This window comes from Trachurus trachurus (genome assembly GCF_905171665.1).
Source record: "Trachurus trachurus genome assembly, chromosome: 3".
NCBI lineage: Eukaryota > Metazoa > Chordata > Actinopteri > Carangiformes > Carangidae > Trachurus > Trachurus trachurus.
Window position 1 is genome coordinate 27,885,589 of NC_139893.1, and position 15,368 is coordinate 27,900,956.

The 15,368-nt window shown below is 42.8% G+C and overlaps 1 protein-coding gene across 1 annotated transcript in view; it reads right to left on the reverse strand.

Moving 5' to 3' along the window:
• large2 (LARGE xylosyl- and glucuronyltransferase 2) overlaps nt 1–12,805 on the reverse strand; it is a 90,324-nt gene extending 77,519 nt beyond the window's left edge. Inside the window, exon 1 of the mRNA XM_084001761.1 lies at nt 12,254–12,805. The gene's annotated coding sequence lies outside the window, so the exon portion shown is untranslated. The remainder of the gene's footprint in view (nt 1–12,253) is intronic.
• Nucleotides 12,806–15,368: the final 2,563 nt, after the last annotated feature.

A 15,368-nucleotide genomic window follows, 5' to 3' on the forward strand; every position in this document is an offset into this window, starting at 1 on the left:
AAATATTGAATTTCATTCAACAAAATGTGGCCTATTATTTTACGTTTTTATGACGAAACCCGTATGTTGGTATTTAACAAAAGAAATCTTCTGCCTCTGTTTGGTGGCACAACACACACACACACAAACACTTTGTGAAACAATAAAGTCTATAAATAGAGAAGTTGCTATCAGATCAGTGCGTACTTGCAGATACTCGATCCAGTATTTCAGGCAGGAACAATATCAGAACGTGCACCATCATCTTGAGCCGGTCGCTATGACAACACAGCATAAGTGACACAGACTCGGCACAGTGACCAGATCGTCCGCTGGTCAGTTCTGACCCAACTGAGGGAGAATGAAGGAGCTGATTTAATTGAGACTTAAAAACCTCAAGAGATTTAAGTGACACAAACACCCGAGCAGATGTATCAGGTTGATGTGGGTTATATTAGGAGAATAGTCAAATTCAAATAATATTTTCACTTTCGATTTTGGCATTCAATGATTACACAAACAAAATAATCAAGATCAAACGATAATTGAGCCAAACTGTTTCACAATTAATTTCATCTACACACCAACAATCATTATTAATTCTGCTCTGGTGCTGAAGAAATCAGGACAACACATTTCCTATTTGTTACAGCAGCAGAGGTGTTATTAACAAATTTTCTCTTACAGAAACGGTAAAAAGTACATGGTCTAAAAACCAGGTGGATAAAAGTAGTAAGTAAGTAATCTTAACATTATCCAATACCCACATACATCATTATGAGGAGTGCTGGTTCTATATAAAGTCCAGGGAGACCACATCATGTTTGGCTGCACCACACTCAGCTATCTTTAACTTATTTTGTGAATAACTGGGAAAGAACTATATAGAATAGAGAAAGAGTATAAAATGATCAATCACTACCTCTGCCCTAACCCATTTACTGATGAGACGAGACCAGCAGCAGCTCTTGTAGCTTGTCTCTGGCTGCAGGACACGTGTCTCAAAACCTTTTGTTAAATCTGCTATTTTTTGCTTAGAGGAAAACCTGCAGAGCCACGGTTGGATAGAAAAGGAGATAAAAGCGAGGGATGAAAGAGTAAAGTGTGGTCCTCTCCACCTACACCAGAGTACATATTGATTTTTATTTTTAAATGTCCTGTTGCACAACAGAGCAGCAGAAGTTGAGGGAGGGACAGACCTGCAGAGCTCGAGTGAACTAAGGCAACAGCAACGAGGACAAGTAGAGACAAAACTGTCGAGGACGTCACAGTCCAGCCTCCTGGCAAGAGTTTCCATTAAAAAGAATAGTGTGTGTCTAATGTCTCTTTCTGCTTGGTCAAACACGTTATTTATTTCTCATTGTGTGTGGCCACAGGCCGTAAATACATCTGTAATTACCCACACAGCCGTCAGGTGGGGTTAATGGAGAAACCATTAGCAGAGGGAGGACGGATGGAGGCAAATGGAGGAAGGAGAGAGGGAGGAGGCAGCAGCCGTCAGCATAATCAGCAGATATTAGACGTTAATTCAGCTTATTATGACTCCGTCTGCTGCTGAACACTCATAGAGGTCAGCAATTAAAAACTGGATCCAATTAAATAAATATTACAACATGATTATTAAAAAACAAAAATGAAAGTATGCTGCTGTTCACTATTGTTCTTTATAGTGAGCGTCAATCAACCAGGAGGAAACATGTTGAGGAGAGGAGCATGAAAAAAGTCTCAACAGCTGCTGAGATCAAACAACGACACAGAGAAAGAGAAAAATATGTTTATTTACGTCTCTCTTCAATTTCTGTTCTAATCTGGTGAAACACCGGATTTATCTATCTTTAGGGGTCAAAGGTCAACAAGGCTGCGAGTCACAGCAGTGCTGGTGTAATTTGATGGTCTGACAGCGTCGTCCTACACCAGAGGTCATAGGTTACATGCATTTATAGACTGTTAAACTATGGTAGGGAAATAAAAAGTAATGTTAAAAGGGGCCAACCTGTGTCATCATCACATTCACTGTTGTTTTTTCTGTGCATTTTGTTTATAGCGAAGCAGCAGCCTGCATGTTAGGTCAGTTATATGCTGAGGACACCAGCAGCTGCATTGATTACAATCAATGACTATCGTGGTGTCTTGGTTTTGACACATATCAGACTTTTACTTTAAAAGAAGAAATATGGAGTTTCTTCTCCTCCTTTTATCAAATCGTTGATCCATATCTCACTGGAAAAGAGGAGGAAAAGTGCTACGAAAGAGAAAAGTTTATGTTGAAGAGAGGAAGAATAAAACCCATGACTGCACTATGAGCTGCAGTACATTAAGGCTCACTCAGCACAGCTTGTAACATTAATATTATACTGCATACCTTTGAAATATTGATCAGTCGGATCTTAATGGCTAAATTCCCTTTTCAGTTCTGCAGACAATACAGCAGGAGCAGCTCATTAGAGACGCAGAGTCAAATCTAGGAGGAGGAGAGTCAAATAACACAGAGCTGAAGGAGAGAGGAGGAGGAACGAGACAAGAGCTTGTATCAGTTCAGTGTATTTGAGTTATAAAATGAGGGGGAAAAGATCTGACAGTTTTCAGTTTAAGCCAATCTCCACTTATAATATTTCATTTTTTCTTGGCAAACTTTATATAAATAGTAATACCCAAGGAAGAATCTAAATGAGGTAAGAAGTGAAGATAAAAGGTAGATTGTGTCCTAAATGTGGCTCCACTGTTGTACTATCTTCACTGCACGAGTTTATCTTTGGCTTTTAAAAAGTCAGAGGAGCTTTAGGTCGAGAGATATGAGACTCTAAAGCTTTAAGGCTTTAAAAGCTTTGGATTATGAGTCTGAATCCAAATATTCACTTTGCTATCAGTGATCAATAAGATACTGAAGTGATGCTACAATCAACTGGAAGCCAAATGGCTCTTATATAATCTTTCTCCACTGATAATGACAGCAGATTCACCTACACACACACACACACACAGTGCCAAAGTGCAGCAACGCCAGACTCATCATCGTTTTTTATCCCTAGCTTCTTCCTTATCAAAATTTGGTGCCTGCATTACCCACAATGCAATCCAATTTAGCTAAAAATAGGGGATGGGGAGGAGGAAGGTATAGGGTGAATTCCAATTCTCCCCTTAGCCCTAGCCCTTGGCCCTAACCCTTCGTTTTGCGTGTTCACGTGAAGTGGTAGGGCTGTCCCAATTCTGGTTCAGACGAGGGTTAGGGGGAAGTGGTAGGGCTATCTCGCCCTCGAAACGGAGATTTTTCAGGGGCACACTACGGACCGAGGGCTATGGCAAGTTTCCCAGAATGCATCTTGCGGCAACCGGCAGCTGTTTTATTTCTCACTGTAGCGCTGTTATTACGTCATTTTGTTAAGTTTTAATATTTTTTCATGCGAGAAAATAGCTGTTTAGATCCCCAATGTGCGGTCGGTTTATCCAAATGGTGGCTGTTTAGACGTTTGCTCCGATGTTTTTCGGAGAAGTGAAGCTCCACGTTGGAGCCTCCACCTGTGGAGCAGATCAACGGCTCGTCACGGAGACACCACCCCGTCCGGAGAGCTTGTCAGCCGGCCAACCTCCCGACCTCATCCCGGTAGAAAAGACGACCGCTAATTAACTTACCCGCAGGTTTTTAAAGGTTTACTGCCGCATAGTTACATTCTTTTTAGGAGATAAATGCTGGTCTCATTGATGAAATGTAACAATTGTCGCATTAATTTGTTTGAATTAAAAGTGAAGCTTCATGTGTTTTGGACACAGGAGCAGCACCGCCTGGGGGCTACAGAAATCACCACATTTACATCAATAAATAAATGTTTTACAATGAACCGATCATTCTTCATTAAATTTTATTTTATTTTATTAAGTTAACGTGGTTTTGAATAGAGGATTTGTGGCAAAAGCTCGTCACGTCTGCTTATGTGAAAGCCAGCAGAGACTACTGATGATGACGTATGTGATTGTTGAAGTGGTGTCCCAATTCGTAGGGGTTGACTTTCAACCCTACTCCTTGTAGCTCCGTTTCAAGGGCAAGGGTTAAGGGCTAGGGCTAGGGCTAGGGCTAGGGGTAGGGGTAGGGGTAGGGGTAGGGATGAAAAATAGAATTGGAATTGGGCAATAGTTAACTTCTTGTCACTCATCAGTAACAACAACCAGCATCATATTTCTGGGGTAGTTTAATGCAATGCATGCTGGGAACTACCAACTGATCCGCTGGACATTAAATATTTGTGACCAACCATTGGTTCTTAAAGTGAAAAGCAAACTGACAATCTGAATGAATGCATGAATGAATTTAATACAAATCATTATGATGATTCAATTATGTTTCAAACAGTATAAATATGTTTATATATCAGAAACTGAGCCTTAAAATCAGCTGTTAGGACTTCTGTGACGTTGTGATGTCACAACAAAGCAGTCACCAAGCCCCACCCACCTGGATCCACTATCCAACACTTGCAAGAGTTGGTTTCCTGAAATCTGTTCTATTTTTATTTGATCATTCAGAAAACAGTCAGCCAATCAGAGGAGACTCAAACCTCCTCTCTGATGGTTGGCTGACATCCATCCACCTGGTGTTATTAGAGCACCAGAGAGAAGCTAAGGGGGGACTAACTATACTTGGATGGTTTCAGATCTTTTCATGGATCAACACTTCAGATAAAACACTGAACAAACATGGAGCTTTAGTTTCTGTTTTCACAGTGAACCATCACGTCAACATGAACCGTCTGTAGCTCTGTATCTGAAAATAATGAAATGTTTTACTACCGTTTCAATTGTCACCTAACAACACTTTAATAAAAAAAAAAGATTCCTCAAAGGACACAGATGTAATAAAAGACTTCTCACCTGGTGTCAAAAGGATCCAGAATAAAATCCCAATGTTTCAAATATGTGCTCATGAACCATGTGAAGATTTCCAATGTTCATGTTCCTGCCTGATTTGTTTGGAATTGAACAGATCCGCTCCTTCTTTAAAAGCACAACTATCAGACAGAAACAGGCCAAATCCCTCATTTGTCTCAGGCATAGGCAGGAAATTGAAATTAAAATCTGCTAAAAATGAGCTTCAATTATGCAAAATACCTGAAGCTCTGCAGGTACGTCTGCAGAAAAACTGGAACATCTGCTGTTTCCCTTTGTCTCGATCCTGTTTTCTTTTATTCCTATTTATTCTTCTTGATGACTGATTAACTAATCAAGTCAGCCACCCGTCGCCATGGCAACGGGTGGTTGACTTGGTAATCACATAGCATCCGTGGCCGATCACAGTGACCATCGATAGTGAGGTTCAATCACGTGTAGAAAACAGCTCTGTAATTATTTGCTCTGTTACACCGCAGAATGAGTCACCACGTGGCTAACACCCACACATACATACACTAGGGATGGAACGGTTTATGAAAATGCTCAGAACCGTTCGGTTCAATTGGTTCGTTTTTTTCCCCCCTCCATTTAGTATTGAGGTGAAGGAGTTGTAGCAGGCGGTCAGATGTGAACTTTACCATGCACTCTCTCAAAAACACATTGACAATGGACCTGTCTGTGAATAGTCCCTCCTCTCCATGCACGCTCTGAGAGCACATCCTGCTATAATGCCATAAGAGAGCACAGATCCCGCTATAATGCCATAAAAGGAGACATATTATGTCCCTTTTCCACAAATTAAAATAGTTCCCAGATGTCCTAAAGACATGTCTGTGACATGCTTCTGTCAAAATACCCCAAGGATCAAACATCACAGCTCCTTTCATCCTCTCATTACAGCCCTGTTCAGAACGGCTGGTTTCAGTGCCTGTCCCTTTAAATGCAAATGAGCCACTGCTTGCCCCACCCCCTCTACCAGTACCGGTACTCACAGGGGTGGTATTATGCAAATTTGAAAACTAATGACATCATTGTACGACAACTGAGGGAACAGCACGTAAAACCACATGGATTTCAACCTCGGGAGCCACAGTCTTCTTGCAAACCTTCACGGGAGAGGCAGCTTTAGCTATTGAGTGGTAGTTCTCTCTGTGTGTGTGTAGTAAGGAGTGAGTGACACGCCGCCACTTTCAGCACAGTACTCGAACGTGAATCACGCCCTCAGCCTTTTTGGAGTTACAGGAGGGCTCTGCGCAGCTAGTGGAGCTAGTGGAAAAGCAAAAAAAGCGGGCTGTGCCGTGCCATACCGCGCTAGTGGAAAAGCGCCATCTGTGTGTGTGCGCAGGGGAGTGAGTGACAGAGTGTTAATCGGCAATTCGTTCATTGAACGTATACAGTCTATGGCCGTGAATCACTCCCCTGCCCTGACCCCCCCCCCCCCCCGTTGCGTCATTTGCCGAAGATTAACGAGTTAGGCCTTGTCCACACGAGCCTGGGTATTTTTGAAACCGTGAACATATGTTCCCGGTTGTATGTCCTGTCCACACGCAACCGTGCTTTTGGAACCCTGAAACCGTGGTTTTTTGAAACCGGAGTCCAGGGTGGGGTTTTCGGCCGGGGTTGGTTTCACCGGGTGCGTGTGGACACTACAACCGTGATTGTTTTTCTCGTTTACGTCATAGCTGCACACGTGCTGATGTAAACACTGCCAGCCCCCAGAGGTTGTTTGCAGTGGTTTGCAGAAGTTGACGTGAGCTCGCAAAAATGGAGGTGACAAAGTGGATTTTTATTATTTCACTTTTATTTTTTTTTACATAATCTAAATGCTATTTGTATAGTTTTTCGATGAGAAAAATATAATGAAACGGTCGTCAGGGCGATCCTCTTGTCAGCTCCAAAATCACCCTCAATCACAGGTCTGGTTTTCCACACAGCATCATTTACAGTAACAAGTGACGCTACAGATCAGCTGGGCCGCTGCCGGTGTGTTTTTAAAATTACAGAACTACTACAGTAGCGCCGCAGTTTTTTATTCCCCACCTTGTTTGATTGAGAGTTTTTCGGGATGATTTTCATGAATGAACCGGCAATGTCACTGTCAGACCGGGTACGACGGGAGGGGGGGTCGCGCTGCTGTCATGCAGTGATAAAAAAAGAGCCTATGCGGAGATGAACGGAACGAGCCAAAAGCCGAACATTTATTCGTGACGTCCGCGGTCGATATAAAGTGGATATGTTTCATTCATCCATGTTTTGACAGACAACACAACAGCCAGTGATAAAGAGTTGCGCCGCACCGACAGTCATGTGGCTCAGCAGCCAGGTGATGCACACAGCACAACAACACAGCACACAACAACACACAGCACAAGAGTCAAGACCTTTTACAGTCTATGGTCAAGACACAGCGCAGCAACATGTGCAGCTGCTGCAGCAGTGCACGTCAAAGGGACACCGCCGAAAATAAATAATAAATAGCTAAGGCTACACATAGTTTTGAAATTGTTTTTGCGCATGTTTTCATCCATAAAATGACCAAAAATGAACACTATAAGCGGATTTCTTGATAACAAATTATTTAAACAGCATTTGTATAGAAATGATTCCGTCCCAAGCCTTTTGATCCATAAGCGGTTTCCACTGTATTTTGATTGGTTCAAACAGCCTTCCACACGTGCATTGCGTCACTTGGTAGCGGATTCCACGGTTGCGTGTGTACGGAGTGTTTTTATTACACCACTCGTGTGGATGCGGAGCAAAACTCTGCGGTAACACGTCTCATATGTTGGCTCATCTATGACATGAAGAACATGCACTAAGGCTCCTGTAGATGCAGGGCTGTGTGTGTGTATGTGTGTCAGCGCAGCACGGAGTGTCACGTTGGAGCGGTGAAGTGAAACAATAACCTGCAGATCACCTGATTTGATGTGAAAAAGTCAGGGCAATAAAACTGTCAGAGGAAAAAAAAACTAAATATTTATCGACAATAGAAAGACTACAGCCTCATGTTCATGTTATGTACATGTGATAGACACAGCTTAGAGTTGATGTATGGTAGAAAAAGACAACAAAGAACAAAATCATACTGTACTAATCATACTGTGGATTAGAACTGTTTCACTCTTAACGAACAGGAATTTATGTCATCCTCCCAAACTGAGCACGTTCTTTGGTTTCTTCAGGACTCAGTCAAACTCCTTGAACTGGCAGCATCAGCAACAAATATATATATCGTGATAAACATTTTTGCAATAACACCCAGCCCTAGTGCACACATTGCAACAAGTAGGCAAAAGTGGAACACTGAAAGAGTTGAAGACACTTTTATCAATGCTTTATTTGTCACAGTGTATTTAGTTATTGTTAACTCATTCAGTGCCAAAAACGAGTTTTGACGAGTTTTTGTTTTTTTCACTGTTTACGCTACACCTGACCACAACAAACTCATCCAACCTATCCCACAGCCGCGGGAGCAGACGGTAGCAGCCAACCCGGCCATGAGCGAACCGAACCGGCCATGAATGGACGGAAGTCCCCTGATCACGCCATCACACGTCATCACGTAACTATAGCAAACAAGTGTCTCATCAAACCTATGAACCCTGGTTGAACCCTTTGTTTTCATGTAATCAAAGTCTTAGGTATTCACAATATCAAAACAAACTGGCTCTCTCACAACATGAACGCATCTTGTCCCGTATCAAAGGCAAAGCCGAATTTTTTCTTTGATCCACCATCCCACCAATAAAAAAAAAAGATTAGCCTATTTAGGTCATTTGAGAGAGAGACAGTCAGAGAGACACATAGACGGAGAGAATCATCGCAAAGTCAAAAATAGGCGTGGCTCTATTCCAGCCACATGATTAGTTCGGCGTGGCGCAACTCTCATTATCATTGGTTATTCATATCTGTCAAAACATGTACGAATGAAATCTATCAACTCTATATCTACCATGTCTCTTATTTCTATCGAGGAAAAGTTATTTCGCAATACGTATCTGTATCGATTTATCGCTCAGCCCTCTAGGCAGCTGTGTGATGTTATAAAGACAATATGGACCAAAACCTGTGAGGAATATTTCCAGCTCCTTGTTGAATCTGTGACATCAAGAATGAAGGTAGTTCTGAAGGAAAAAGTGTCCAACCTGGGTGGACCTATTAAAGTGGCATCTGACCGTAAATGATGACTGTGGCACTGTGATGCATTGTGGGAAAACTGATTTTAATGTCAAACTGGCAGACTTAACCTTTGAACTGTGGTTTATCTGTGTTGTTATTAGTAGGGTCCAGCTCTCTCTCACACACACACACACACCCTCGCACATGCGTCACCGGCTCCCTCCAATAACCCCCACTAAACCGCAGCATTAACATAAAAGCGCCCGAGGTGAGGTGTGAAATGGGTCTTCGGCGGCCGGCAGCCAGACTCGGTCAACTCATCAGGAATTCCAATCGCACACTTGAGGGATTTCCGAGCGAATGTAAATGACATTTCTCATTTACTAAATCAGATTTTACACTTCCCAGACTGGTGAAGCGTGGAGTCGGCCGTGGCAGCGGGAACCTAGTGCTACTACTACAGGGGGTTTGGTGCCTGTTCCCTCGCAGCATGGCGCTTTGGCACACCCTCTAACAAGTGATGAATATGTAAACAGTAGTCGCTAAAACATTCAGGATGAGAGTTCAGCTTGTTATTAGAAAGAGGATATGAGAGGCTGGGGGAGACATACGCAACCGATCTTTATGTAAACTGTTTTTTGTTTTGTTTTGTTTTTAATCTGCGAGCTCATGTCTGAAACAAGCACAGTCAACACGATACAGAGACATTGACAAGTCACATTTACCCATTATGCATTTCATGTGCCAAATGGCAAAATGGCAGGATTTCTTTCTTTTGGGGGTAGGGGGAGTGACAGGAAGCAGCAGCAGAGTGAAGAAGTCAGAGCTGTTAGAACCGTGTATTTGTGTCAGTGTGTAATATTCAGCCACTGGTTCCTTCACAGTGTTTCAATATAGATTTGTTATAAACGTGTTTCTAGAGATCTTCTTTTTGCATTTACAGCTGCTCTAATCAATATCATATATTGATAATCAATCAAAGACTGAGTGTGAGGTGTTCATAGTGATAATTATCTGATGAAACAGCAAATGACCAGCCTGGCTGTGAAAAGAAAGCAGTTCTGACCTTGAACTAAAGGACTTTAAGTTGACAGTGTGAAGGTCAGACTGGGTCAGTGCTGTCTGCTTCAACACCAACACATAATTAAGCTGGAGATAGTTTGAACAATCTGTTGGAGCCTTAGAGGACATAATGTATTTCTCGGCTGCATTTGAAGGAGGCGTCTGATCGGGACAGTTTGTTGTCCAGCTTCCTCCTAAAAATAACTCAACAACAAGCATTGCTCAGTGCTGAGGAAACATTTTGGTCAGAGCTAAAACAACTCAGAGGATCCATTGAGCACAGAGGCGTAATACTTCATCCAGGGCTTTCCCTGTCTGTAACAAAATCAAGCAGGTTAACATCAACTAAGCGAATTGGCAAGTGATGTCTGCACTGTTTCAACTGTCTTCTTGATTCTCCTCCTCGCGGTCTCACTTTTCAAAATAATCTGTGTTTTGAGACACGTCTGCACTACACGGTGGGATCTAGCGTTACTTTAGGGAAGCGTTTCAAGAAGAGTGTAAAAAAGATAATATTCCCCTGTGTGAAGAGCCACAAAATCACCAATGACTGCAGTTAGAAACTTCAAATCCACATAGTTAACGCTTGTTAGGAAGCAATGATTTCTGTGAAAACAAGTACTAGAATGTTGTTGGGAGGGAGACAGCATGAAATTTGATGGAGATTGTCACCTCTTGAATCTCTAAGCAGGAAAACCATGTTTTATCCACTTTGTGTTGTCTCTGCTTTTTGGTATAAGATTTTATTCATCTGGGTGAGTTTGGTTGAGCAGTGAGTCAGCGTTTGATCTTGAACCATGTTTTCTGCTTTGTCAAACCTCCATCATGGAGAGATGTGTGTGTTTGAAGATGTGTGTGGTGTTAAGAATAAGAAACTAACGGATTAGAGTTCCTGCCGTAAATCTATATCTTGTACTGTCTTCTGTGAGGAAGTGAAGTGTTTCTAGATGTTCCACTTTTAACCCCTTTGTTATTGTACTGTATCATCCATAAGAAACTTCATTTTCATCGCCTCCTGTTGGATTTCTGCCTTGTTCGTTGATCCTGTTTGTTTTCCAGCTGTAAAAGTCCTTCAGATTTCACTCCTGGCACAGAACTGAGCATGTGCTCAAATTATCTATGAGTACCAGCGAGTACCAGCCACCGAAGACATTAAAAAAAAACCACCACGTCCAGCCAACAGAAACACAGCAGCAGCAGCAGAAGTGTAGCTCGTGTACAAGATCAGCTTCCAGTGCAGCCAAACAAGTCACATGACACTGAGGAGTTTGCAATAAAAAAAATCTAACTCATTAAGTGAAGGTGGACAAATGTACTGACACACTGATCTCAAATCACTGTTTCAAGGTTTTGCTCTTTGTGTCTTTTAAGGCTTTTATAGTGAAATGTCTGCAGGCAGAGCTCAGATTCATTAACAGCAGCTCCACATCATGAACACACACTGACTGAATGAGTGAGTAACAACAGTGTTTCTGTTGGATGGAGACTGCGAGCAGCAGAGGCTGAGCAGCAGCGTGTGAACGTGTCTTACATCCACATGGATCATCTGACCCAGTAAACCAACATCAAGTTATGAGATTTAAGCTTATTCCACATCCGCTCATTTTCCCCTCCGTGTGTAAAACCTGCTCCTCTCACACTCGACTTAAGAGTCAACTGTCAAATAAAAAACCTGCGTGTGACGTCCTGTGACGGTCGGCAGCACAGATGTGAGCCTCCGGTCCTCATTCAGCTGCTCTCAGTCCAGACACATCCGTGAGGAAAAGCTACAACAACTGGATGTGTGTTTCAGAAATTCATTATGCATCCAGTAGGAAGTGGGTCAACAGTCATGACCTTAAGATTTGACTGAGAGAGACTTAAATATCTGCTTAACTCATGAATTATGGAGAAAATATTGACTTACTTCAATGATTAGTTATTCCCAGAATTGTGTGTGTGTGAGGAGGAGGGTGGTGGGGGGGTTGAGCATGGCTCAGTGGATAAGAATGTAGCTCAATTAGACCTTATCCAACACACAGGTCACATGGACCTGACTTACACACACACACACACACTTTAATGTTCAGAGACGTGCACATAATCCTGCAGCAGCAGAGCCACGCACTCACATCACTCTCGTGCACGCGCACAGAGGTTTAAAGTGCTCCGAGTGAACTCTGAGCTTCTTCATCTGCTACAGAGGCGAAAAGAAGTGAAAATCTGCCCTCACCGTGTCGGCAGCTTGTGGGGTGGGGGGGGGCAGGGAGGGGGGCTGTTACTTCCACTGTTGTTGTGAGCCGTGTATCACTCCATCTCCTAATCCAGAGAAGGGGGGGAAACATTCAAAAATCCATCCAGAATCTGCAGGAGCAGGCGGCGATGATCTCAATCCAGACCCCCGAGTCAGTCCCTGTGAGTGCGGACACACACACACACAGCCACATAGGCTACACACACATCCACGGCTGCAAACTGTGCGTCCTCGTGCAACGCACAACCACACACGCGCAGGGCGGACGGAGCGGCGGGGGAAGCCAGGTGGCGGAACACAGACACCGTGGTGTGATGGTTGAGTGGTGGAGGGGAAGACGCTGGGGCGCCCTGCTCAGCTCCGTCCCCGGCACGGTGCACCCTGCCCGGGGTAAGAGGAGGAGTGAGGACGGTGCGGCTGTCGGAGCCAGTCGGTGGTTCTTCACACTCCTTGTGTCCGGCGTCGATTCACCGGCCAGTCCGCGTCCTGCGAAGTGAACACACACACTCCGCTCTCTACCCGCTCAGCTCCGCCTGGAAATGAGGCAAGTCTGCAGCAGCACCACCCCCCCAACGAGACAAGCCCCGCCCCCAGGACTGGCTCAGCAAATGGCAGAGGCTGCCTGCTGCTAGTGCTCCTCTCTCTCTCTCGCTCTCTCTTTCTCTCTCTCTCTCTCTCACACACACACACACACACACACACACACACACTTGTCTTGCACATTAACAATAACAATGCAGTATAATTATCCTATAACCATCAAGTCTCACTATAGCCTATGTTGCATTTTTTACATTTTATTTTCATTGTTCATATTTTATGTTTGTTTTATAAAAGCTGTCAAACTGTTACATGTCGTGTTTGGCTGATGTAGAAAATAAATGTCAGTTTGTTTTCTGTTTTCAGGTTGGTTGCTTTATGGACAAAGCACAAATATGAAGCTGGCTGTTTACTAATGAACCTTTTAGACCAGCTTGTTACCTGGAGATGAGAAAACAAGCTCTTTATCAAGATAAGCTGTAGAAACTGGGCAATTTATCTGACACATTTATTTTTGTAACTTAATTTGCTGTATGACAGTTCAGTTGTCTTGAACAAGGTGAAATGGAGAATTTTTAAACGATAAATACATTAAAAAAGGAACCTAACCATCACACATTAATGTTCTCACAAGGCTGGATTGTGTCCACACAACCAGAGAAATGTACACACACCCACACATTCACTTCCCCCCCCTCTCTGAGGCAGTTTGGAAACATGATCAAACACCATTCTCTTCTCACCAGGAACCAATCACAGGTATTCAGCCTCTAATCGGAGCTGACACACACTCAGAGTCAGTGAGCTGGAGAAACTCTGACTGGACCTTGTTCACAAACCTCACCTGTCGCGCAAAACACAACAACACGACAATGACCTGAGCATTTAAACCCCATCAAACTGTTTAAAGTTGTGACTTTTTTCTTGGATATTTGTGACTTCAAACTCTTGTGAGTTTACAGTATGTCAGGGGATACCTGTATTTTTGTCATGAATGTTTGACCTTGTCTTCCAGGAAATCTACCCCCCACCTCTGATAGCTCCTTGGCTGTAACATGCCATTCTAGGTTTGACATGGAATCAAACACTTTCCTGTGTCAAGTTCATCCATCCACAACCTCCTCCTGACATAGACTTTGTCTCTTTCTACATTACCACACTTCTCACTTAGCTCCTGAGCCTCCTGCCTTAATCATCATAACCACTAGATGTTTCCTAGTTACAAAATCTAAAGATGCTGCTGCGCAGATGACCATCACACTGACAAATGAATGGCAGACAGGTTTCATACAAAAAGACTTGAACACACTCAGACCTGCAACTTCTCTCATTTATAACTGAGAACAGTCCAAAATCTGTATCATGTCTTAATTTCAAGAAATAAAAACACACAATTTGTCCAACGCAACCCGTCTATTATTGTTCCAATCAGAAGGTTTATCATCCTCACTGCATCTATTATATATACTATGCAGATGTGTGTATTTTTAATGACGTTAAAAGGTTTTCAATGTGAACCCAGTATAAACTGAGAACACTATCAGAGCTGGTGAGTACTTTGCTGTCGGTACAATCTGAACCTTGTGACTGAAATACTCTGTAAATTATCTCTAATGGCATATTGACTCAGTGGGTCAATTATTTACCTCCAAACATCACACTTGATTTTACCTGCGCAGTTCACCCGCACACAGAAATATTTAATGTCTGAAGGTTTCCTCGCTTTGAGACCCAAGTAAATACTGAGGAAATAACAATAATATTTCATTTCTCTGAAGTTAATACAGTGAAAACATTGACTGAATCAGAGACATTAAATGAGCCTGAGGAACAGTGCTGTCACTGAGGGTAATGGATTTTTCTTGCAGAGTTTTGCCAAGACAAACAGAAAAGCTGCAGAAACATCAGATTTCAGACGTACAGTCCAAAGTCTGAGGAAGCTGCAGCAGCTGCAGCCTGAACACACACTCCACAGTTTAACACACGGCTTCAGATAAATCTTCATTTTAAGAAGCAGAGGAAACATGCACTCTGCTTCAAGATCTTTTCATATTCAGCTAAGGATCAACATGGGAGCACTTTCAGTTCTTATACATCCTTTTGTATCAGAGAGAAGAGGAGAACTTGTTTTATGTCTCAGTCTGGACCTTTGGGGACGGGACAGCCCTTCAGAATGTAGATGCTCATTTTACTAAATACAACAAGCAGGATCAAACCCAGAAAACAGTCTCAGAGATATGATAATGAAACCGAGAGGTCACAGGGTACAATCATTCTGTATACTCAGGACATGGTGGCTAAAGCTCGACATAACCTTTTCCTTCAAAAACAAACAACAACAAAAACAGCAGACAGACGTGTAGCAGCTTCCATTCATTTTGATGACACGTTCCACCAAGGTGTGGAAAGAGGCCATTATCTGCATCCGTATCCATTTGACCCAGAGATTATCTGTATCAATGTCTGTATTCAGATTAAACCAGACCTGTTTCCTGAGTGATCCAATAAAAAATCCTGTATATCAGACATGTTTTTGTTCTCTTATGAGTTAAAT